Consider the following 25,749-nt stretch of genomic DNA (forward strand, 5'->3'; position numbering starts at 1 on the left):
TTTAAGAAACCTGCTTGCTGAAATGTGATTAATACAGTATTGCCCAACATTTTATCATGTAAAGGCCAGAACTTGTGCCTTTTGAAGTACTTCATACATCTCCAACTTAAAGATTTGAACAAAAAGTTTATTCTCCCAGAGAATGGTGAGCATGTGGAATTCTACGCTCCAGAAAGCGGTTGAGGCCAAACATTGAATGTTTTAAAGGAAATAGATATATCTCTTACGACTAAAGGGTTCAAAGGATATGGGGAGAAAACAGGAACTCTGTACTGAGTTGGATGATCAACTGGATCGTATTAAATAGCAGTATAGCCTTGAAGGATTGCAAGACTACTATCATATATTCTATGTTTCTATGAACTCTGTCATTTATCTGGTTGCCCCATTGGTATAGGTTGTATTACCCAGAGGTTGTAACATTCTGCTACTAATGGTGACCAGTCAGACTATTTGGCTCATATTCGGGGGTGGGGGGTGGGGAGTTACAGGTCGAGAGACAGTAGAGCCTCTTTCTTTTATTGAAAAAGGAATCTTTTTTTATTGGATGTGTAGGATAGAAGATTGTTTGTACATCCTGCACTTCCAGTAAAACCTTTTACATTCCAATAGGATTAAAATTTCTAGAAAGTATGTTGCACAAAACTAACTATTTTACCCAGTCTGCCATACTTGTATCGCAGGTTAGGCTGAGGCTTCAGGTCTGCAGCCTGACCCAAGTGTCTGAAGAAGTGGCGGTCTCAGCCCAGTGTGGTGGTGGTCTCAGTGTGGAGGTCTTCGGCTTCGAGATATTCCACTGACCTGACAAGGTGGTCTTTTCCAGGTGCGGCAGTCTCAGCCTGGCATGGTGGTAGTCTTTAGCGAGGCTTCTGGCCCAGTATTCCAGAGGCCTCATATGGCTGTCATGTCTCAGGTGCATCTTCAGGGTATTCCATTGTTCCTTTAATCAGTTTTCCACAAACCGAGGGGCCATTAACTGAACTGTGATGAACTTCGTCTTAATTTTATCTTTACTGTGTATGACTTCTGTCATTGTAGGAGCTGTGGTGGGTCAACTTAGAAAATGTTTCACTATTTTACATGTAAAAGTACATGTTACAATAAATTTCTATTGTGCATAATCTAACCTGTTAATTATTTACCTTCTGAGAACTTGCAGCTGTGTCAGAGTTTTCCACTGCTCCATCCTTGATAAGTTGGGTTGCTCTCCTATGCTGCCTCACTTCTTAGTACCTGGTTTGAAAGAAGAGGTAAAAGTTCTAATCGACACTGCAGGATCCCCTTTAAAATTAATCCTATCTTCCAGTTTCTGACCTCACCACTTGATCCATTGGTTTCATGTCCTAAGCTTTTTAGCCCCTCTTGACGTGGTCGACTCTAACTCTTTCTTGTGCTCCCTAATACCTATTGCTGTGTTGTCTTATTGCTTATCAATTGTTGCTGGTAATCTGCCAGGACATCCTATGGCTAATCTCTGGAAGGACCAAAATCACCCTTGGCAGAAAACCAGCATAGCTGTTTTTGTTGACATTATCTTGCATTTTAGGGTTTGTTTAACCCTGAATTAAGCTTCAAACCCCAGAGTATATGCTGTGAAACCGCTTAGTTCCATCTCTGCAAGATTGCCCTTCTGTTGTCTTATCTCATTGCCAGTGTTGCTGTAAGCTTGGAGACTTTTGACCTATGTTGTCTTTTTATGTGGACTTTCTTCTCCTTCAGTGTCTACAATTATGTGATGCAAAATCCAACACATTGAGGAACTACTCAACTTGTCACTTACATAAATGATTTGGATGCGAGCATAAGAGGTACAGTTTGCAGATGACACCAAAATTGGAGGTGTGGTGGGAAGAAGGTTACCTCCGATTACAACAGGATCTTGATCAGACGGGCCATTGGGCTGAGCAGTGGCAGATGGAGTTTAATTCCGATAAATGCGGGGTGCTGCATTTTGGGAAAGCAAATCTTAGCAGGACTTTTATACACTTAATGGTAAGGTCCCATGAAGTGTTGCTAAACAAAGAGACCTTGGAGTGCAAGTTCATAGATCCTTGAAAGTGGAGTTGCAGGTAGATGGAATTGTGAAGAAGGCGTTTGGTATGCTTTCTTTTATTGGTCAGAGTATTAAGTACAGGAGTTGGGAAGTCATGTTGAGTCTGTAAAGGACATTGGTTAGGCCACTTTTGGAATATTGCGTGCAATTCTGGTCTATTTCCTATCAGAAAGATGTTGTGAAACTTGAAATGGTTCAGAAAAGATTTACAAGGATGTTGCCAGGGTTGGAGAATCTGAGCTACAGGGAGAGGCTGAACAGGCTGGGGCTGTTTTCCTGGAGTGTCGGAGGCTGAGGGGTGACCTTATAGAGGTTTACAAAATTGAGGGGCATGGATAGGGTAAATAGGCAAATTCTTTTCCCTGGGGTTGGGGAGTCCAGAACTAGAGGGCATAGGTTTAGGGTGAGAGGGGAAAGATATGAAAGAGACCTAAGGGGCAACTTTTTCACGCAGAGGTGGTACCTGTATGGAATGAGCTGCCAGAGAAAGTGGTGGAGACTGGTACAATTGCAACATTTAAAAGGCATTTGGATGGGTATATGAATAGAAAGGGTTTGGAGGGATATGGGCCAGTTGCTGGCATGTGGGACTAGATTGGGTTGGGATATCTGGTCATCATGGACAAGTTGGACTGAAGGGAATGTTTCCATGCTGTACATCTCTATGAATATGACTTTAGCCTGTAAACCCCTCCATTTTCACAGTGCAATTTCCTGTGCTCCTGTGTTCTCTTGCCTGAATGACCATAAGAACAGAATTGGGCCATTCAGCTCATAGAATGGCAGAGCAGACTCGATCATGCCAGCCATGTCTCAATCTCAACTGCCTACTTTCCCCCAGTAATCTTAGGTTCTTGATTAGTAAAGGAATCAAATCTATTTCTGTCTTAAGAAATTCAGTGACTTGGTCTCCACAGCCTTCTGTGGTAGTGGCTTCCACAAATTCACCACTCATGCACTTTAACCCTTTTCACTTGTCTTTATCTCTCATAATGTTAAGTGTTAAAGACCTTCTATACTGCCTCATCCAATACTACCAACCACCTCAACCAGAGTTCTCAATTTAATGCCTGTTGTTTTGTTCCCTTTCATTTGCAAAGAGCTTGGAAGTGTTTTTGCTGTGCTAAAACTAGTCTGTGTAGTATTTTGGATCTTATTTGGAACAAGAATATAGGCATGCTTGATCAGACTTGTCTGCTCTCACAACTACATAAAATATTAGCACAAGATTATTGAAATGAATTGTGATAATGACTGACTCAGATTTGAGTTGCTATTGAGGCTAAAGGTGTCTCAAGCCTTTTGGAAAGTGCATTGCTGCAAAACATGGGCTTGTATCTGTGATTCTTGGCATGGAGTTCGTTGTTAGTGAAATTGTACACATCTTTCTTTGATATAATTGATCATATTTTGACGTGGGCCAACTGTGTTAATATCTGACTTTACCTTATCAGAATAGAAGAAGTTTCAACTTCAGGTTATACTGAAAATATCTACTGAATGAATGGGGTGTATATGTAGGTTAGTGGTGGTTGAAGTGGAGAAATTTCCATTTAAAGAGCAATTATTTGTATTTATTTAGTGCCTTTAGTAAGACATCACTAAGTCCTTCACTGAAGGAGAATCATACGGATCCTTAGTGGGTGAGTTCGATAGTCAAAGACTTTGAAGTGAATGCTCAAATGACTGAAAACAGAGCATGTGTGAAGACTGCTGGTCCTTCAAGCATCACCACCACACAATAAGGTCATAGCTGATCTGGTTACTCCACTTTCCTGCTTTCTCCCAATAACTTTTCACCCCCTTGCTTATCAAGAATCTATCTACTTCCACCATAAGTATGTCAACACTCTTCCTCAAAAGGTGTGGAAGCAGAGTTGCAAAGTCTCATGATTCTTTGAGAGAAAGCAGTTCTCCTCATTTTTACCTTAAATGGAGAGTTCCCTTGTTGTGAAACTGATTCCCTTGTGAGAGGAAACATTTTTCCATGTGCACTGTTAACACCCCTCCAGGTACTGTATGTTTCAGTTAAGTTGCCTCTAAGCTCCAGTAGTTAGAAGCTAATCCTACTCAACCTTCCTGCAAGACAGCCTACCCATTCCACCAGGTTTTGCCATTTTGGATTTAGTAATGAATAATAACCAGATTTAGTTAACATCTTTAACAAGTTTGAGAATAGCAGGAAAGGTGCCTTTTAAAAGATAATGCTCAGTGGTTCAGAATTACTTTCTTACCCTTGACTAAGAAAGCAGTCTGAAGAAAGGTTACACCTGAAACAGCAACTTCTTCACCACCTGATGCTGTCTGGCTTGCTGTGTTCTTCCAGCCTCCTGCTTGTCTACCTTGGATTCCAACATTTGCAGTTTCTTTGTCTCTAAGAAAACTACTTGGCAAAGTGCTGTCATCCCAATACTGTGACACAAAGATGGGTAGCATGGTAAGCATGAAATTGCGGGAATTAGATAGAAACATAAAATTGAGGCAAAAGTAAATGGACAAAACTGTGACAAATTTAAATCTAAAAAGAATTGAAGCAGGTTCTTTGTAAGTTTGGAAAGGTAGAAACAGTGAGATTTGGGGTATTCCGGTTGTATCATGCTATTCTGTACCTGTTAATGATATTTCAATCAAAAAGGCTAATATAATACTGTCCTTATGTACAGAAAATAATAATTAATTTTGTTTTCCAAAGCTGTGCAGACGTCTGAATAGATCAAAGCTGGCACGTTCTGAGCATTCTGGAAGGATGTATTGATCTTGAAGGGAGTGCAGCATAGATCCATCAGAATCGATTCAAGTGTTGCATTTGATTGTAAATTCCATGGAATACAGTTTTTCAAGTTAAGGTGTGATTTGATCAAGATTTTCAAGATGTTAAGGGGAACAGAGGGGAGACAAATTGTTTTTGCTGTTTTGAGAATTTAGGTTCCAATTCCTAAAAATTTTGAACTGGATTCCTAGGGTGTAAAATTAGGAAATAAAGCATGGTAGAACTTTTAAATACCTTTTCCATAAAATGGTAATTGTGATATACCTGCCTTTCTCCTATATGACAAAATCACAAGTTAGTCATAATCAATTGATCATGTTCCAGACATTGATTCATTCCTGGTTAAAGACAGGCATCATCCTGAGAGAGACCTTAAAGACCCACACAGTCTGTAAGCGGGAGCTGCATGTCATAATTGAGGTTGTGCACTCAATGGAAGAAATACTTTGCCAAGGCCCGCCATCTAACAGAAAGCTTGATGTAAAAATATCACTGCAGTGTTCGAAAACAAAGTCACCACCTGGGTGCAGAGGCGCACCAACAACTGACTGACCTTCTTGGGGAGATTTAGAACCTCTGCAGTGAGACCTAAGGGGCAACGTTTTCTCAGAGGGTGGTACGTGTATGGAATGAGCTGCCAGAGGAAGTGGTGGAGGCTGGTACAATTGCAACATTTAAAAGGCAATTGTAAATGGCAATTGGATTTAAAAGGCAATTGGATGGGTATATGAATAGGAAGGGTTTGGAGAGATATGGGCCGGGTGCTGGCACGTGGGACTAGATTGGGTTGGGATATCTGGTCAGCATAGATGGGTTGGACCGAAGCGCCTGTTTCTGTGCTGTATATCTCTCTGACTCTATGACCCGTGCATCGTCTTGTCCCAGAAGTAAACCAGCATCATCTGGATGTTTGTGACAAAACTAGGGATAGGGGTGAAATGGACCAGCACTTGTCTCCTGTAAGATAGCACTCTTGACTAATCCAGTCTGGTGGCTGAACCACTCCTGCCCAATCGCTGGCCAGGATTTCTTAGCTGGGCTAATGTATTTTCTAATCAACCTATTCAGAGCTTTAATTATTGGAGCAGGTGAAACTTGAACCTAGCTCTTCTGCCTCAGAGATGGGGACACTACCACTGCACAAAAATCCTGACTTTTTATTTAACCTATTTTTCTAATCAATTTATTAGATATTTTTAGAAAATAGGTTTGAAAATAAAATTTAAGCATGTCAGGGTTCTTGTGACAGTGGTAGTGTCCTTATCCCTGGACTGAGAGACGTGGGTTCAAGTCCCACCTGCTCCAGAGGTGTGTTTTTTTAATTCACTTAGGATTTTGGCATCTCTGGCTCGGCCAGCATTTATTGCTCCTGTCTGTGTAATAACATCTCTTAACAAGTTGATTAGAAAAATAAATTAAATAGAAAAAAAAGGATTCTTGTGACGCAATGGTAATGTCCATATCCCTAAGCCAGGAGACTTAAGTTCAAGTCTCTCCTGCTCCAGAGGTGTTTAATAATATCTCAGAACAGGCTGATTTTAAATTCTGTTTTTAAACCTAGTTCCTAATCAACTTGTTCTGTGATGTTATTACATGCCTCTGGAACAGATAGGACTTAAACCTGGACCTCTGGCTTAAAGATAGGGATACTACCTCTGCACTTTAAGAGCCCCAACATGTTTTTATCTCAGATGTCTGACCATGCAGCACCTGCGGTGATTTACATTAAAGTGTAAGAGTGCAGGGATGATGTAAGCAGAAAGGAAAATGGATAGAGACAAATATTTTATAAAGCAATTGTAGTGTGTGTCAGGCATCCACTGTGAACAATTAAAAGTATGAAAATTGGAGAATTAGAATAGAAGAATTGTAGAAGAGCAGTAAGATCTTTGGACTAAAATTTTGCATTGTGTCCCATGAAATATTGTATTGAAATGTAATTTTGGATCTTTATGCATTTAAACAGGCAGCTAATTTGTGCATAACAAAACTCCACAATCAGCAAATAACTTGTAAAACTATTTATATAAAGGACCGTGCGTTGGGCTGGGGAATTTCCCAATCTATTCTGTATGTATTGCTGGCTACCTGGAGTATAGCCATGGTAATGCTGGTCAAGCCATATACACACTTTTAATTTGAAACAAGTTGCATACCTCTACACCATCAAATTTACTTTATGCAGGTCTGTATTTATTAGCCATTTTCCGCTAGTCCGTAATCAATTAGAATCAGTTAAGCGTCTCCTCTACTGTTTCTCATTCAGAATCTTGTAAATAAGCATGCATCTTAAAGTGAATGTGTATATATTGTGAATAAATATTGAGATTGTATGACCAATGGTTGTCTATTACTCATTCTTTCATTCCCTAACGAAGGATATAGTATAAAAGGTAAGGCTGTAGCATTTCCAACTCTCTAACTAGAAGTGTTGTTGTTGCTCCATGTCAGCCTCGTCTGAAGGTCCCCCGTGCCACAGCTGCCAGTCTTCAGCCAATTCGATTCATTCCATGTGATATCAATAAGTGGTTGGAGGTATTAGATACTGCAAAAGCTATAGTCCCTGACAATGTTCTGGCAACAGTTCTGAAAATTTGCATTCCAGACCTTGCAGTGTTCTTAGCCAAACTCTTCTAGTACAACACTAGCATCTGGGTGACAATGTGGAATATTGCCCAGCTATCTCCTGTAAACATAAAACAAGATACATCCAACCCAGCAAATTTAGTGCCCCATCAGTCCATTCTCCATCATCAGTAAAACGATGGATATGCCATCAATAGCGCTTAAGGTTTGCGTAAAGATTTGTTGCTCGGGTGCCAATTACTGTGGTTGTGGGTATGTTTGCCAAGCTGGGAGGAAGTTAATTTACAGATGATTCATTCCCTGTTTGGGTACGTCTTCAGTGCTTTGGAGACTCCTGTGAAGCACTGTTGTACTGTGTCTATCAAGCAGTACTAAGCAATAACCTACTCACTGGCCATGTTAGAGGCTGAACTGAGCATCAATCCGTTCCTGACCTCAATGCAACCTTAGTTCAAATGTGGATAAAAGAACTGAATTCCAGCGGTGAGGCGAGAGTGCTGCTGTTGACAATCAAGGCGGCATTTGACAGTGTGGCATAGAGGGGACCTAGCAAAATTGAAGTCAATGGGAATTGGGGAGAAAACTCTAGTTAGTCACATCTGGTACAAAGAATGATGGATTGTGGTTGTTGGAGGTCTGTCTCAGCTCCAGAACATTTGTGCTAGAGTTCTTTGGGAGTGTCGTATGTCCACCATTTTCTGTTTCAACAATAATGTTTCCTCCCATCATAAGGTCCGGAAGTGGACATGTTCATTGGCACAATGTTCAGCACCATTCATGACTCTCACATCGAAACAACCCATGCCCAAATTCAGCAAGACCTGAACAGTATCTAGGTTTGTGCTAACACATGCCAAGTGATATGTCGCAAGTGCTAGACCATGTCATCCTGGGGTATTCCTAGTGACCAGAAACTGAACTGGGCTAACCATGTAAGTACTGTGGCTAGGTATCCTTAAGTAAGTAACTCACCACCTGATTCTCCAAAACTGGTACACTAGACCATTGAGCCTTTCTGCCATTTGATCACTGCTGATATGTTTCTCAACTCCATTCTCTGGCCTTCTACCCATAGCCTTTGATCCCCTTACTAATCAAGAACCTATCAGTTTCTATCTTGAATACACAATGACTTGGCCTCCAGCTTTCGTCAGTGAGTTCTACAGATTCACCAACCTCGAGAGATTTCTGTTCATCTCCGTTCTAAAGAGTTGTCCCTTCATGTTGAAGCTATGCCTTTGGGTCCTTTCCTCTCCTACCAGAGGAAACATCATCTCCACATTCAGCCTATCCAGGCGCATTGATATTCTATAAGTATCAATGAGATCTGTCCGATCCTTCTAAACTCTATCTAGTACAGACCCAGAGTCCTCAACCGCTACATACATGACAAGTTCTTCATTCCGGGATCATTCTTCTAAACCTCCTCTGAATCCCTTTCAGGCCAGCACATCCAGCCTTAGATACAGGGCTCAAAATTGCACTCAATATTCCAAGTATGGCCCGGTCAGAGACTTATACAGTCTCAGCAGTTCATCTCTCCTCTTGTATTCTAGCCCTCCGGAAATGAAAGCTTATGTTGCATTTGCCTTCCCAACTGCAAACTGAACCTGCATGTTAACCTTAAGGGAACCCTAAAGTAGACTCCCAGGTTCCGTTATGCTTCTGATTCCCAAAGCCTTTTCCCTTTATAGAAAATAGTCTAAATCTCGTTCTTCATACCAAAGTGCATATCCTCACACTTTGTATTCCATCTGTCACTTCTTTGCCCACTCTCTGTCTGTCAAGTCCTTCTGCAGCCTCTCCACTTCCTCAACACTTTGTATTCCTGCACCTATCTTTGTGTCACCTGCAAACTTAGCAATAATGTCCTCAGTTTCACGACCAGGTTGTTAATGTAAGATGTGAATAACTGAGGTCCCAACACTGACACCTGTGGGACTCGACTAGACATTGTCTGCTATCTTGAAAAGGACTCCTTTACCCCCCAGTCTCTGCCTTCTGCCAATCCTCTGTCCACGCCTGTTCGTTGTCCCTAATGCCTTTTCTTATTTAGCAGTTTGCTGTGTGGCACCTTGTCAAAAGCCTCATGGAAATCCAAACAAGCCTCCTTTGTCTAATTTGCTCATTATCGCCAAACAATTCTGACCCAGTTGTCAAGCGTGACCTTCCCTTAACAAAGCTGTGTTGACTTGGCCCTATTTTACCATTCACTTCCAAGTATTCTGCAATCTCCTTCTTAATGGGCTCTAAAATCTTACCATCGACTGAGGTCAGGCCATCTAGCCTATAGTTTCCTGTCTTCTGTATTCCTTCTTAAACAGGGGTGTTACATTAGCCATTTTCCAGTCCTCTCGAACCCTCCCTAACTCTAGCAATTTCTGAAAGATCGCCACCAACATCTTCTCAATCTCCTTAGCCACCACCTTCAGAATTCTAAGTTGTAGTCCACCTGGTCCCCGAGTGATTTATTCACCTTTGAACCTTTCAGTCTTCCCAGCACCTTTTCCTCACTATGCCACTTCTTTGCCTATTACTACTCAAGCTCATTATCCATTGGTCAAATGTCCATTCTTGCCTTTCTCACATTTTTGTTCCTTAAAACAAAATTATTGCAATCTTTTACAATACCTTCATAGTTCATTCCCCCACCCCACCTTCCCCCAATATTCTAGCTTTTTTAGTTGTCCTCTGGTTTCCCACTAATCTTCACCACATTGTATGCTTTTTCTTTTTGCTTCTATGCTGTCCCTGATTTCACTTCTCAGTTGCAGTTACCTAGTTATTCCTCTTATTATTTCTTATTCCTGGGGATGAAATTCTGCTGTGCCTCTAGAAACTCCTGCCATTGCTGCTCCACCATCTTCCCTGCTAGACTCTCCTTCCAGTTAACTCTGGCCAGCTCCTCTCTGTCTTTGTAGTTACCTTTTTATTCTATAATAATACCGTCACATCTGATTCGAGCTTCTCACTCAGAATTTACCCTGCAGTTTCAGTCCTATTATGGTCACTGCCTTCTCCTAAGCTCCCTATTCAAATCATTACACATTCCCACATCCAGAATTGTCTATTGCCTAGTGGGCTGTACTGCAAGCTGCTCCAAAAAAAACATGCCGTAGACATTCCACGCAATGCTTGTCTTGGGATCTACTACTAACTGTTCCCAGTCCACCTGTGAAGCACAGTCCCTCATGATTATTGTAATAGTGCATGCCTTTGCATGCCTTTTCTATTTCCTGAATTATTTTCTACACTATATCCTGACTACTGCTATAGACTTGTACATAACTTCCATCAGCCGTGTTTTTTCTTTGCAGTTTCTTCAGTCTACCCACACAGATTCTATTTCTTCCAACCTCACATCACTTCATGCTATCAATTAGGCTTCATTTCTTACTAACAAGGCAATCTCACCCTCTCAGCCCATCTGTCTGCTCTTTCAATAGGACATGTATCCTTGGATATATAGTTGCCAGTTCTGATCCCCTTTGCAGCCCCATCTGCAATACCCACAACATTGGCAGGTACAATTTCTGTGACATAAGCTTATTTACCTTGTTTCATGTAATATATGCATTTAAGTACAATGCAGTCAGTCCTGTGGTGATTGCCCCCCTTCTCATAGTTGTCCTTTATCTGTTGTGCCTGAAGTTAGATTCCTGACTCTTTCCATACTCTGACTATGACTTGTTCTGGTAACTTTAATAACCTCTGGAGCACCCCCCCCCCCACCTTTTTAACTTCTTGCGTAATTTTCTGTGCAACTGAACCCACCCCCTCTCACTTTTGTTTGACACCTTATCCACAGCACTTGTTATGCAATTCACAAAGGCTCTGGTCCCAACATGATTTGGGTAGACCCTTTTCTGTCAGAAAATCTATCTCTCTTCCCAATACTGCTGCCAGCTAATATCTGAAGGAGTGGGGTGCTGAAAGCTTGTTTTCAAATAAATGTTTTGGAGTATAAGCTGCTGTTGTGATTTTTGATGTCCCATGAATTTGAACCAGTTTCTCTCTCACCGATCTTTGTACCATGTGCTTATCTCCTTAAGCTTGTTGATCCTGTGCAAGTTCTCAGCCATAGGGACTGTTCAACCTCTGCCGCCTTCAATCCAAAACCACTGCAACCTCTGTCAAAGAGCCTCGGTATGTAGATGATACTTGTGTGCACACTTGTTCAAAAACAGATTTCCAAGTCATTGTCAAGTCCTTTGAAACATATCACTAAACATATGGCAAGCTAAAATGGTCTTTCAACCATCACTGGCAGTATATTTTCTCTCTAGTGATTTAAGATCAAACCTGAAATTTTGGAAAATGGAGACAATTTTTCATATCTTAGAGGAGTCCTCTCAGTGTGAAGGCAGACATAGGCAATAAAATCCAGCATTGCCTCCAATACACTGGCTCAGTTTTTGATCTGAGGGAGAGATATTTGAGGACCAGCTCTCGTCTTTAATTCGGGTTACGGTTTACCAGCACCAGTGTTCACCATGCTCTATTATGTTTTGGCACCTCAGTACAGGTTGTTCTGCTATAATGCGTGCTTTGTCAACACGAATTTGCTATAATGCGATGATGAATTGAGGAAGCTGTTTATAAAGTGTGAACTTTTAAAATGTATTGGCTGTAATGCGATTACAACACCAGCATTTTAAACGCTGTTTCTAAAGCACTAACTTTCTGTCATGCAGGGTTGCATAAGAATGCAACCATTGCATTTATAGAAGAACAGACTGTACTGGAAAAGGATCACCAGCGTTGTCTTCAAAATCCTTAAAATCCAGTGGAACGAATATCAAGGTCCTCTCCTAAGTCAGTATGATCAGCATTGAGCTTCTAATAATTCAAACTCATCTCTATTGAAATGGACACTTGGTTTATATGCCAAAACCCAGAATTGAAACTACTATATGTAGAAGTTGAACATCCTCACCAGCTAATTAGTCCCTGCCATATTACTGATAAAACTGGAGAAGGCTCGTTCAGGGACGCAAAGTTGAAATATTGGAGGGCTACGTAACTTCCAAATAGACTAACCAACTGATCTTCCAAGCACCACTTGCTCCACAGGTTGTAAGTCATACAGACCGTGCATTGAAATTCCATTATCTGCGAGTTCATCAAACAAGAGTACAAGCAAGGCACCTTCAATCCTAATGGACTAACTAAAAGAGAGCTCTTCCATTGCCACATTGTTAGTATATCAACACTCGTCTTACAAGTGGTACTATCCCATGGTTTAGCATCTCATTTGAAAATGCAATGTAGTGGTTAGTCAATACTTTTCAGCGATCTTGGCCTAGATGGTCTTGTTTTTGCAGCTGGGACCTTTTGAATGTGAAATGAAAGAACAAAGAGTTAAACTGTTATTGACTGGATCAGTGTCCCATATCTAAGCTTGGCCACGCCCATGTTATTTACTTTACGTGCTATGGTTTTTTTTAAAATCAAGAGCAGCATCTTGGGAGATCATCTGATATTGGTTAAGTCAATTTTTTTGCTCTACTTTTTGTAGTTTTCATTCCACTTCTCACTTACCAAAAATAAGTGTTGCATTGATTGTAACAAGGTCAGTTAGTAGAAAGTAAGGACTGCAGATCAGAGTCAAGAGTGTGGTGCTGGAAAAGCACAGCAGGTCAGGCAGCATGCAAGGAGCAGGAGAATCGACGTTTTGGGCATCAGACCTCTAGGAATTCCTGATGAAGGGCTTATGCCCGAAACGTCGATTCTGCTGCTCCTCTGATGCTGCCTGACCTGCTGTGCTTTACCAGCACCACACCCTCAATTTGTAACAAGGTCAGCAAGGTGGACCTTGCAGAATTAATTCCCTGATTGGACCAGATTGACGACACCAATCAGAGCCCTGGCTGACCAATTAAAAAGTAGTGTCAAAGGAAAAAAAAGCAGTATTGTCAGATGTTGTCACTGACAGCTGGCTTTGAGGAAGCTGGATCAGTGTCAAAGACTTTCTACGTGTACAGAGAAACTTCGATTATCGGAAGGACACAGAAGGGGAGTGTTTCATTTGGTTAATCGAATGCTGGATAACATAGTTTGGCCAGGTTTTGGAACCTTGCGATTTTGCTGGATAATCCAATATTTGGATAATTGGATGCTGGATAATTGAGGTTCCTGTGTTAACAAACTGTGACTTGGTGATGGGATAAAGGGCTCTGTGGAGTTATTTCATTTGTCCAGTGGAATTGCAGAGACTTTGAGGGAATTGGAAAGAAAATATGTATGTGCTTAACAGACAAGTCTCACCAAGGTGCTGTCTAGCTTATTTATCTTGTTTTTAAAAAAAAAACTATTGAGGTGTATGCAATTCTTAATCAGCTGGGAAAGTGGATAAACAAATCAAGATTAAGTCATAGCTTTTGGTGCAATACTGATGGCAATACTGATGGAGGATGCCTGATATTTGATGTACATACCCTATTTTAATAGTTATCACCCCCCAAAAAAGTTCTAAAAAGATAGACTGAACCTGCTTGCTTAGTGAGCCAAGTTAATTTTCTCCCATTGATTGAGCAAGAGGCCACATTTACATGTTTGAACATGGAATTTTGATTTTTAATTTTTATTAAAATGTTTCTTCATCATTTATATTGTTTGCTATACTTAAGAAATTGTACAAACAAATTTTTAATGTTACCTAACTAAAAATTTGGCTGGATCATATTTGCAAACTATATTAATTTTTCTGTCCAGTTGTTTAATGTACAAAACAAGCTGTCATACTTTTTAATTGCTCCATAGCTACAGACAAGCCCCCTTTCAGGGTCTTTGTTAGGGAGGAGCTTTTGAAGTATCTGGTTGTTTGCAGCTGTGTTGTGGCTTTGGTTGCTTAACATTTTGCCGTTTTTTTTTAACAAACCCCTGACAGAAGGGAGTTTGTGTTTTCAACAGACCGGCTTCATACCAAAGTGGTTTAAGCAGCTGTATTGTGGGGCAACAACAAAGAGTTTATTATTGTGTCTGTGACGCAAGGAGCTAGCAATTCTGCGGTGAGGCATTGCTGCTGTTGATGTCGATTGTTGACTTGCCATCTGCCAGATAGGAAGAATAAAAAAATGACAGCTCCAGCAGGGTGTTCAAGAGCTTATTGGAGAGACGCATAAACATGTGCAGATGTCAAACAGCACTCTGACAGGAGTTCAAAATGCTCGATAATGCTGTCTCCTCTGGCAATATATTATCTATATCATCCAACAAAGTTTTCAGTAGCAATGTTGTAAATTCTTTTACATTGAGCATCAAATATCATTTCAACTTGCTCTAATCAGTTAGGTGAATGGCAGCTTTTCAAGGATTATTTGATGTTTAAATTTGTGACTTTAGTGCTAAAAAGCTTTTTTTTTCAAAAATGCATTTTTATGATCGATGTGATTTTATCTTATGTTGCCTGTTCTTTCTTTGCCAATTCTACTATTTATTCCTTGTGGGTGCTATTGAACTTAATAGTTTTGTACTTTTTGTTTTGAAGCGGCATCCCCTGATTGCGAAAATGTATTTACAGCAAAGATCCCTAACTACCATGTGTGTGCTGGAAAACCAACGCTTGATCTGCATTTTTGATTCAATTCAAACATGGCTACCGTACTCTTGAACTTATTTATTTTATACAGTTCATCAAGCATTTTTCCTTCTGCTGTTGACGAACTTAATGCTGAAGGTTAACAACAAATTTCAAACTGAAACCCTAGTTGTATAGCACTGAGATGACAGGATAATTTAAGAATGGTGCATGTAGGCAGCTGTAACTTTATTGCTTATTGTATTTATTGTTAGCTAAGGGAAGCAGAATTCAGAAACATAGCAACACAAATGTTTGACTAATTATTTTCAAAAAGAATCGTGAAACTCCTGTACTTGTACGTACATGACAAAAAAGTTGAGACCATGTCTTCAAACAGTTTTGTTACTAAAATAAACCCTTCTTTGTTGTAAAATCTGTGATGTTTACTGGCAGAAGTTAGGTTTCCTGTATTATGATAACCTGTTAACTTATTCAAGGATAATTTCAAAACTCAGCCAACATTGCTGAATGAAAAGATTGATTAAATGCTTCAGTTTCCAACCTTTAAAACTTTATTCCAGTTGGGAATATATCATGCAGTAACATTTATGGTAATTGTACCTTTGTGGTCATTGGGTACAATTGAAGGAGAGCAATTTGCCGTTTTTCCTTTACTGTTTTAGGAGTGGACACTAGGGGTTTCCATAGCTTTGCAATTTTGGCTTTTAATATTGAGCTTCACAGACTGGCTTCTTGTATGTATGTATCTATTTTAGCTCCCTTACCTTTTTACGGTAGAATTTTGGACTCGTTTCCTTGGATCTGTAGTGCTGTTCATTTTACACTGCATGCAGCTGATGAGAAAGAAAATATAAACTTGGTTGTATCTTCATTTGTGTAAATATATCCTTTTTTTTAACCTTGCAATGTTTGCACTGTGTATAGAGTTAAAACAGAATTAGGTTCTTCTTCCCAATTCACCTCCTTGCCTTCTGTCCACTAAAACTTGGATAGTCTAAAGTAGACTCTATGGACATCAGGCATCTAGATGTGTTACATAATTTGCACTGTGTAAGTAGTTACACAATCAAGATTGACACATGCATGTTTCAGAAGGGACTGATTTGAGAAGGCTATTTATTCTGCAGATTAAGGATTTTTCCCTCCTGTTCTGTTTATACTGCAGAGTAGTTTGATCCACAGGATAAAAGAAGCCAACTGTTTTGATGAAAAATGACCACTCTTGAGTCTACATGCTTCAAATAAACAAGGATTTTATTCATACTTATGCCAGGGAGATGCTCATGTCAATTATCCAGAACTTCTCAAAAATAGTTTCTGGTGTGCGTTTAGAATTCACAATTTAATGTTAGGTCCCCTGTTAATTTAAGCCTTGTGAATGCTAATTTCCGTAGTAAATCGACTGCAGTTCTCCTCATTCTATGTTGTGTATCTGGATTTTAACCTTCTAATATTAACCTTGTCCATGCCAGGCACATCATGAGATCCTCTATCCACCATTGACTGCAAGAATCCAGCTGCAGATTGGTTGGTCTTCAGACCTTTTAAATTGTGCTTTGCTTATGGCTTCACAAATGTCCCAAAGTTGGTCCTGGAGCACCATCAGTCTTTTGTAGCAGCAATTACAGGACCACAGTGGCTGCTGCCAGCCTCCCTACATACCACCTGTTGCTGTCTTGACCACTGAGTCTTCCGATATTCCAGTTGATTCCTTGCTCGGTTCATTTGTACTCTACCCCTGTGGTTGCTTGACATCTTTATTTAGAAAACTGCTTGCTGACGGCTAAGCCTTGGACCATTCTTCCTGAAGCATTGTTAATATTCAACAAACTATTGTACTGTAGACTGAATATGTAATTGGTGTGGGGCCTTCCTGCCAGATGAAAGTCCTCCACAGTAAAGCGATTAGTGATCTGTAAGCAGATGGTGTGATTGTTGTCACAATCCAATCTTACATAAAGAAACGTTGTTCTACCCATCAACTGTCAACGCATGGTGGAAGGTTGGACTCCATTACAGGCCTTTTCAAGATGAAAGATCAGGGCAGAATTGTTACTCATGGCTTACAGTGTATTACAGGAGCAGGTGATGTACTGATACAGCATTTCAGCATTCTCATTGTCAATAAATTACTTAGATGTCATACAGCATGGAAAACAGACCCTTTGGTCCAACTCATCTGCGTCAACCAGATACCCCAATCTGACCAAGTAACACTTGCCAGCATTTGGCTTATGTCCCTCTAAACCATTCCTGTTCATTAAAATCATCCAGATGCCTTTTAAATGCTGTACCCAAATCCTCCACTTCCTCTGGCATATTGTTCCATACATGCACCATCCTCTGCTAGAAAAAGTTACACCTCAGATCCTTTTTAAATTTTTGCCCTCTTACCTTGAACCTATGCCCACTAGTTTTGGACTCCCCTACCCTGGAGACAAAATCCTTGGTTATTCACCCATCCATGTCTCTCGTGATTTTATAGACATCTATAAGGTTTATAAACCTCAGTCTCTGCTGCAGTGAGAAAAGCTCCAGCCTATTCAGCCTCACCCTGTAGCTCAAACCCTTCAGTCCCAGCAACATCCTTGTAAATCTTTTTTCACACTCTGATTTAACACCATCCTTCATATGGAAGGGTGACCAGAATTACATGCAGTATTCCAAAAGTGGCCTCACCAATGTCCTGTACAACTGCATTATGACATCCTAACTTCTATACTCAATGGGACAGTCAGTTTCCAGGGGCTTGTGTTGGGAGTAAAATCTCCAGGCTGCATGCGAGACACAGCTGCCCTGTTGGTGGTCTATATTTATCAACCCTGTCTCATGTTTTCCCCAGCCTACTTTGTCTAAGTTTGAATTGTCCTGAAAGAACTGTTGCCCTGCAGAGTTCCCAGCGTTCTCTGGGTAAAAGTCTTCCTTGCATATCCTCTAAAGCTTCTGTCCCTTACCTCAAATATATACTCCCAGTTATTGATCCCTCCAAGGGAAAATGTTTCTTCCTGTCTCGCCTATCTATGCCCCTTACCATTTTACATATTGCAATCATATACCCCTCTTTTTCCTTGGAACAAAGATGTTAACCTCAGTCTGTTCAATCTCTCTTCATAACTGAAACTCTGCAGCCTAGGCAAGTATCCTGTACACCCACTCCAGTGCAGTCACATCACTCCTATAATGTGGATTTTAAAACTACACGCAACACTAGCTGTGGTCTACCTAACAATTTTATACAGTTCCAGCATCACCTCCCTGCTTTTAAATTCCTTGCCTCAGCTAATAAAGGCAAGTATCTCTTTATGCTGCCTTAACCACTTTATCCACTTGTCTGATACCTTAAAGGTCCACTGTGCATGCATACCAAGGTCCGTCTGATCCTTGGTGCTTCTCTTAATACTACAGTTGAGTATGCCTTGTTTGTCCTGCCCAAGTGTATCAGCCCACGTTTATCCAGACTGAGAAAGAACTGAGGCTGTTGTAAGTCAGAACCTGAGGGAGGATCATCAGATCCAAACATTAACTTTGATTTGTCTTCACATATGCTGCCACACCTGCTGAGCTTTTCTAGCAACTTTTGTCTTTGTTTATCCAGGCTGACTCATTTGTCACTGAGCCCATCTGATCAGTCTGTCTATTTCCTTCTGTAACCTAAGGCTAATCTGTGGTACAGAAAACCTACTTATCCATCACCTGATGTCAATTTTTAAAAAATTAGATTACTTAGTGTGGAAACAGGCCCTTCAGCCCAACAAGTCCACGCCGAAGCGCAACTCACCCAGACCCATTCCCCTCCATTTACTCTTTCACCTAACACTACGGGCAATTTAGCGTGGCCAATTCACCTAACCTGCACATTTTTGGACTGTGGGAGGAAACCCACGCAGACACTGAGAATGTGCAAACTCCACACAGTCAGTCGCCTGAGGCGGGAATTGAACCTGGGTGTCTGGCGCTGTGAGGCAACAGTGCTAACCATTGTGCCACCATGCTGCCCACTAGTCCTTGTGATTGAACTTCAAATATCCTGAAACAACTACAGCTGTTGTGAAAAATGACAACTCTTGTGAGCATGGTTCAAGTAATGATTTTATTTGAGCAGATGCAGGAGAGGAGCTTATCTAGCTTACTCAAAGAACTTCAGGATACATTTATAATTCTCAACTTTATATGCCAGTCTGTGATCTCAACCCTTAGTCTTTAGTCTGCTAGTTTCTATGTAGCTCAACTGTCTTGTCTGGTTTTCAGCTACCATTTAAGACAAACTTAATCGGACTATCTGTACAAATACTATGGTTACAAGAGTAGTTAGACAGAGGCTAAGAATCCCGCAGTAAGTAACTCCTGACTTCCCACAGCTGACTTAATACTTAAAAGGCACGATTCAGGAGTGAGGTGGAATAGTCCTTACTTGCCTGAATGAGCGTTGCTGTAACATTGTTACTGTGCAAGACAAAACAGCCTGCTTGATTAGCAGCATTCAATCTGCACCGCTGATGCCCAGTAGTAGTCGTGTGTACCGTGGATGAGATGCACTTCAGAAATTGAGGTTCTTGGGCTGTACCTTTTAAACTCATGCGTGTTTAACATCTAGAAGGCAAGGATAGCAAATACATGGGACCACCACCACCTCCCACTCCGCCAAGGACATGCAGGTCCTTGGCCGCCTCCATCGCCAGACCAAGGCAACACGACGCCTGGAGGAAGAGTGCCTCATCTTCCACCTAGGAACCCTCCAACCACAAGGGATGAATGCAGATTTCTCCATTTCCCCTTCCCCCACCTTATCTCAGTCCCAACCCTCTGACTCAGCACCGCCTTCTTGACCTGCAATCATCTTCCCGACTCTCTGCCCCCACCTCTCCGGCCTATCACCCTCACCTTAACCTCCTTCCACCAATCGCATTCCCAATGCCCCTCCCCCAAGTCCCTCCTCCCTACCTTTTATCTTAGCCTGCTTGGCACACCCTCCTCATTCCTGAAGAAGGACTTATGCCCGAAAAGCCGATTCTCCTGCTCCTTGTATGCTGCCTTACCTGCTGCGCTTTTCCAGCAACATATTTTTCAACACCACCACCTGCAAGCTCTGTTCCAAGCCACACAACATCTTGATTTGGAAATATATCACAATTCCTTTGGTATGGATGGGTTAAAATCCTGGAATACCTAACAGCATTGAATGGACTCTCTAGCTTCAAATAATGTTGATATTGCTAACACTGATCTCCCTTAGTGCATGCCCTGTGCAATGCAACCTGTATGCCTCTAAGTCTTTTTTTTATTTGTACATCTATGTGATATATATATGGCTTTTAGTAAGGTGTTCAACAAGGTTCCCCATGGAAGGCTAGTTAGGAAGGTTAGATCTCACAGAATACAGTGAGAACTAGCTATGTGGATAAAGAACTGGCTCAAAGGTAGAAGACAGATTGGTGGTGGGGGTTGTTTCTCAGACTGGAGGCCTGTGACCAGTGGAGTGCCTCAAGGATCGGTGCTGGGTCCACTTCTTTTCTTCATTTGTATAAATGATTTGGATGTGAGCATAAGAGGTATAGTTAGTTTGCAGATGACACCAGAATTGGAGGTTTAGTGGAGAGCAAAGAAGTTTACCTCAGATTGGAACAGGATCTTGACCAGATGGGCCAATGGGCCAAAAAGTGGCAGATGGAGTTTAATTTTGATAAATGCGAGGTGCTGCATTTGGGATAGCAAGTCAGAGTAGGACTTATACACTTAATGGTAAGGTCCTAGGGAGTGTTGCTGAACAAAGACACCTTGGAGTGCAGGTTCATAGTTCCTTGAAAGTGGAGTCGCAGATAGATAGAATAGTGAAGGCGGCGTTTGGTATGCTTTCTTTTATTGGTCAGAGCATTGAGTACAGGAGTGTTAGTGGGCTGCACGGTGGTTAGCACTGCTGCCTCACAGTGCCACAGACCCAGGTTCAACTCCCGCCTCAGGCAACTCTGTGTGGAGTTTGCACATTCTCCCCGTGTCTGCGTGGGTTTCCTCCGGGTGCTCCGGTTTCCTCCCACAATCCAAAAATGTGCAGGTCAGATGAATTGGTCATGCTAAATTGCCCGTAGTGTTAGGTGAAGGTGTAAATGTAGGAGAATGGGTCTGGGTGGGTTATGCTTCGGGGGGTTGGTGTGGACTTGTTGGGTTGAGGGGCCTGTTCCCACAATATAGGGAATCTAATCTAAGGAATTGGAAGGTCATGTTGCGGCTGTACAGGACATTAGTTAGGCCACTGTTGGAATATTGCGTGCATTTCTGGTCTCCTTCCTATTGGAAAGATGTTGTGAAACTTGCAAGGGTTCAGAAAAGATTTACAAGGATGTTGCCAGGGTTGGGGGATTTGAGCTATAGGGAGAGGTTGAACAGGCTGGGGCTGTTTTCCCTGGAGCGTAGGGAGGTTTAGAAAATCATGAGCATGGATAGGATAAATAGACAAAGTCTTTTCCCTGGTGTGGGGGAGTCCAGAACTAGAGGGCATAGGTTTGGGGTGAGAGGGGAAAGATATGAAAGAGACCTAAGGGGCAACTTTTTCATGCCGAGGGTGGTACGTGTTTGGAATGAGCTGCCAGAGGAAGTGGTGGAGGCTGGTACAATTGCAACCTTTAAGAGGCATTTAGATGGGTATATGAATAGGAAGGGATATGGGCCAGGTGCTGGCAGGTGGGACTAGATTAGGTTGGGATATCTGGTCATTATGGACGGGTTGGACTGAAGGGTCTGTTTCCATGCTGTACATCTCTATGACTCTGACATCCTTGCTTACAATGATCCATTTATAAATACAACCTTTCACTGTACCTTGGTACACATGACAGCAAATCAATCATTCCGTAAGTAGCTATAGGGATGGTAGAAGAAATGCTTCATGGACTTCCAAAACATTTCCTGAATAAGCTCTGTTTCCTCACCATTCATGGGAATTTCTTGCCCAAGACTGCAAACTGGGTAAGGGATATCCGCAAAAATACCAATCATTCTGAAAGATGTTTCCACTAGTTTGAATTTCGGACCTGTGGGCATAGCCTCATGGTGAAGTGAAGACCCTTTAGAACTGAGGTAAAGAAGAACTTCTTCAACCAAAAGGTGGTTAATCTGTGGAACACATTACCTTATGACTTATAGAAGAAGAATTAGGCAATTTCAAACACTTCTGGCAGACCCAAGTGGAGGACATACACGAGCAACCAAAGAGCATATACAAACATGAATGTCCTACCTACCACCTCCATCCAACACCAATTTAAAAAGATTTGAGACCATTGGCTTGGTTCATAGCACGCTTTTCTCGTTGGTGGGGGGGTGGGGGGAAGAGAATTAGGGATGTGTGATAATGTGACACTGGATAGCAACTGAAGTACTTCTAGGAAACAGAGCTCAGAATGGTGCACACATGGACTTACGTGCACACTTGTACACATATAATTTGAGCACAAAATTCTATGCCACTAGCTCAGTACAGTGCTGAGAGTTAAGACATTGTCGTATCTTTGCTCTTGGGTGGATATTAAATATCTTCTAACAGGAAGTTTTTGCTATTGTCCTGGCCAAAATTATTCCTCAGTATACATAGACAGATCATCTGGTTGTCACATTCCTGTTTGGAGGAGTTTGCCCTTCACAAGTTGGTGTTATGGTTCTAACCGTACAACAGAGACTATAGAAAGTCTTTAATTACTCATTGAGAAGTACTTCTTGACATTATGCCTGAATGGTCTCACTCTAAATTTAAGGTTCTCCTTGCTGTTCTTGATTTATCTGCCAGATAAGAGTTCCTCTTTCTTTACCCTATCGAATACTTTAAATGAACAACACTACATGCAGTTCATGTGTGTTTCTCATGTTTATCATGTGAAGCTGTTACTTTGTAAAATTCCTATCAAATTAATGCGCTTCTCCATTGAATCAAGGTTATTGGTCTTTTGCGTATATTTTAATGGCAGGAAATTGCTGTTATTTCAATCAGATTGACCTGGATGTCTGTTAGAAACCAATAGTAACTACAAGGCTCCCAGCTGCAAGCTTTTTAACACCATGTTAAGATCCCCAAGTCTCATTTAGCTCAGAGTCATGCTCAAACTAACAATAACCACAGGGTTCAGGAACTGAATCACTGCACACCATATGTCCCTTCCATTTGGGGCACTGAAAACAGACAGATTATTTTACTTATGCCATGAAGCAGGCTATTGGGAAATGAAGTGAATAGTTTTGCATCCCATATAGAGCTTCATCTTTTACATCTCATCAGTTGCACTTCATTTTTGAAGTACCAATGTACTGATTTTAAAATACATTAAGACATTTAGATGCATCCTAAAAGATTTACACATCATAGAAATGTGCTTGTCTGTAAAGGAGCAGTTTATTTTATCTGGGCAACATTAGTTTTTCGGTGCACACTCGACATGACATATGCCATCAGTAACCAAGAGGGAGAGCTGTTGGGCAATATGCTTCCAAACTACAAAATGATACTTCAAAGTCAGTGACTAAAAATTGAGCCAGTGTGGCTCAGTCAGACTTTTAAACCTTTTAATTTTGTTTTGTTGCGTTTAGAATGTTACCATAGTGGTGGTATCTATCATAATAGATCTCATGACAACCTGTCTCCAGCATATTAGTCTAATTAATCATAGAAATTCAGTTTTTTTTATTACCATATTTGTAGCTACTAATTCTCATGATCTGGTATACAAATCTTAGTACGTTGCACATAATGCTGACCTGTTCTCTTGGCACTTCAGGGCTCATGTTCAATTTTTTTCACCAGATCCAACAGGAAGGAAGAATGATTAGGGTGAGGTATCTATGCTGGTGGATTTGGTTTGCACCTGCAAAACCATTAGTTTATTTTTAGCAGGGATGGAGAAGAAACAAACTGAAGTAGTTGAATTGAATGCCTTCATAGTCCACTATCCAACTTGATGGAGGTAGTGGCAACATTCTCCTTCACTGGTATCAAACTGCCTGCAAGTAGTGATTTGAACATGCAGATGCAATGAAGATGTGTAATCTTAAAGAAGGTAATCACTATTTTGGTGTTTGTATAGAAGATAACACTTTTGTCACTTCCTTCATCCTTTGGCATGGTTATATCAATTGTAATTCATTTTTGAAGTAATGGTTTACACGTTTTAAGAAGTTTAGATGCATGCAAAATTGCTAGGTGATTTGAAGAAAATTGTTAAAGGCTGTACTGTCCTTGTTATTGCACCATTACTTTCATATTTAATCTTGTGAAACATCTACCCCTTAGTTGCTTTATATAGGGACAGGTATTGGTCATTCAGCCCCTTGAGCCTGCTCCACAAAATAAGGTTATGGCTGATTTGTGGCCTAATTCCATATGCCTGTCTTGGGCCCATATCTATTGTTACTTTTGCTTTTAATATTAAAAAAAAGTCTGTCAGATTTAAATTGAACAACTAAGTTAACATTTAACAATTAAATTAGCACCGATAGCTGTTTGAGGTCAGGAGATCCAAACCTTCTCTACCTTTTCCATGTAGAAGTACTTTTCTAACAATTCTGCTGAATGGCCTAATTCTTAGACTATGCCCCTTGGTTCTAGAATCTTAATCAATGGAAATAATTTACCTTTAACTATTCTGTCTCTCACTGTAAATACTTTTTGATTAATTCACCTGTTAACCTTCTAAATTCTGGCGAGTAAAGATCAATGCACTCGCTTTATTGGGCAGTGCATAGAGTATAGGAGTTGGGAGGTCTTGTTGCAGTTGTATAGAATATTGGTTAGGCCACCTTTGGAATACTGTGTTCAATTCTGCTCTACCTGCTGTAGGAAAGTTGTTGTGAAACTTGAAAGGGTTCAGAAAAGATTTACAAGAATGTTGGTGGGTTTGACCTGTAAGGAGAGGCTGAATAGGCTAGCGCTATTTTCCCTGAAGTGTCGGAGGCTGAGGGGTGACCTTCTCGAGGCTTATAAAAACAATGAGTTGGATGGATAGGGTGATTAGCCAAGGTCTTTTCTCCAGGGTAGGGGAGTCCAAAGCTAGAGGGTATAGGTTTAAGGTGAGAGAGGAAAGATTTAAAAAGGCCCAACAGACAACCCTTGAATGCAAAGGGGGTGGTGGTGGAGGGTGTATATGGAATGAGCTGCCAGAAGTAGTGGTGGAGGCTGAAACAATAACAACATTTATAAAGCATCTGGATGCATAAATGATTAGGAAGGGTTTGGAAGGATATGGGCCAAATGGGACTAGATTTATCTAGGATATGTGGTTGGCATGGATGAGTTGTTTGAAGGGTCTGTTACCTGCTGTACATCTGACTCTAATCTGTCTAAACTGTCCTTTGGACTTCAGGGGTCAAGATACAGATATCATTCCTATATACCTGCTCTGAATACCCTCCAAAGCAAAACATTAGTTTTACGGTGTGGCACCCAGATCTGCTCATAGTAGCTTAAGTGGGGTCTAACTGGGATTTTGTATAACTGCAGCAAACGTCTGCATCCTTATACTCTAGAATGTGCTCCAGTATTTTAGAATGCCAGCCTTCATATCAATTAGTTGCCTGAATTATTATTTTCTGGATCTGTTCATGGCATTTTAAGGAGCTATGCACCTGAGACCCCAAATCTCATTGGACATTCACTATATTTAAGTTTATGTCTTCTTAAAAATATCCTGATCTATCTGTTGTTGGTCCAAAATCGATAATCTCACACTTATATTAAAATCCATCTACCACAGGTTTGCCCATTCACTTAATCTATCAATATCCTGTTGTAATTTTATGTTGTTAACCCTGCCTCCAATG

At 41.0% G+C, this 25,749-nt stretch overlaps 1 protein-coding gene across 5 annotated transcripts in view; it reads left to right on the forward strand.

Annotated features, from left to right (window-relative positions):
- LOC140482816 (RAC-gamma serine/threonine-protein kinase) overlaps positions 1-25,749 on the forward strand; it is a 457,507-nt gene that overhangs the window by 94,660 nt on the left and 337,098 nt on the right. Inside the window, exon 1 of one of the 5 annotated variants that reach the window (XM_072580471.1) lies at positions 11,494-11,555. The exons of the other annotated variants lie outside the window; for them this stretch is intronic. The gene's annotated coding sequence lies outside the window, so the exon portion shown is untranslated. Of the gene's footprint in view, positions 1-11,493; positions 11,556-25,749 lie in introns of those variants that run through there. 5 annotated transcript variants of the gene reach the window in all.

Source organism: Chiloscyllium punctatum, chromosome 11, assembly GCF_047496795.1.
Source record: "Chiloscyllium punctatum isolate Juve2018m chromosome 11, sChiPun1.3, whole genome shotgun sequence".
Lineage (NCBI taxonomy): Eukaryota > Metazoa > Chordata > Chondrichthyes > Orectolobiformes > Hemiscylliidae > Chiloscyllium > Chiloscyllium punctatum.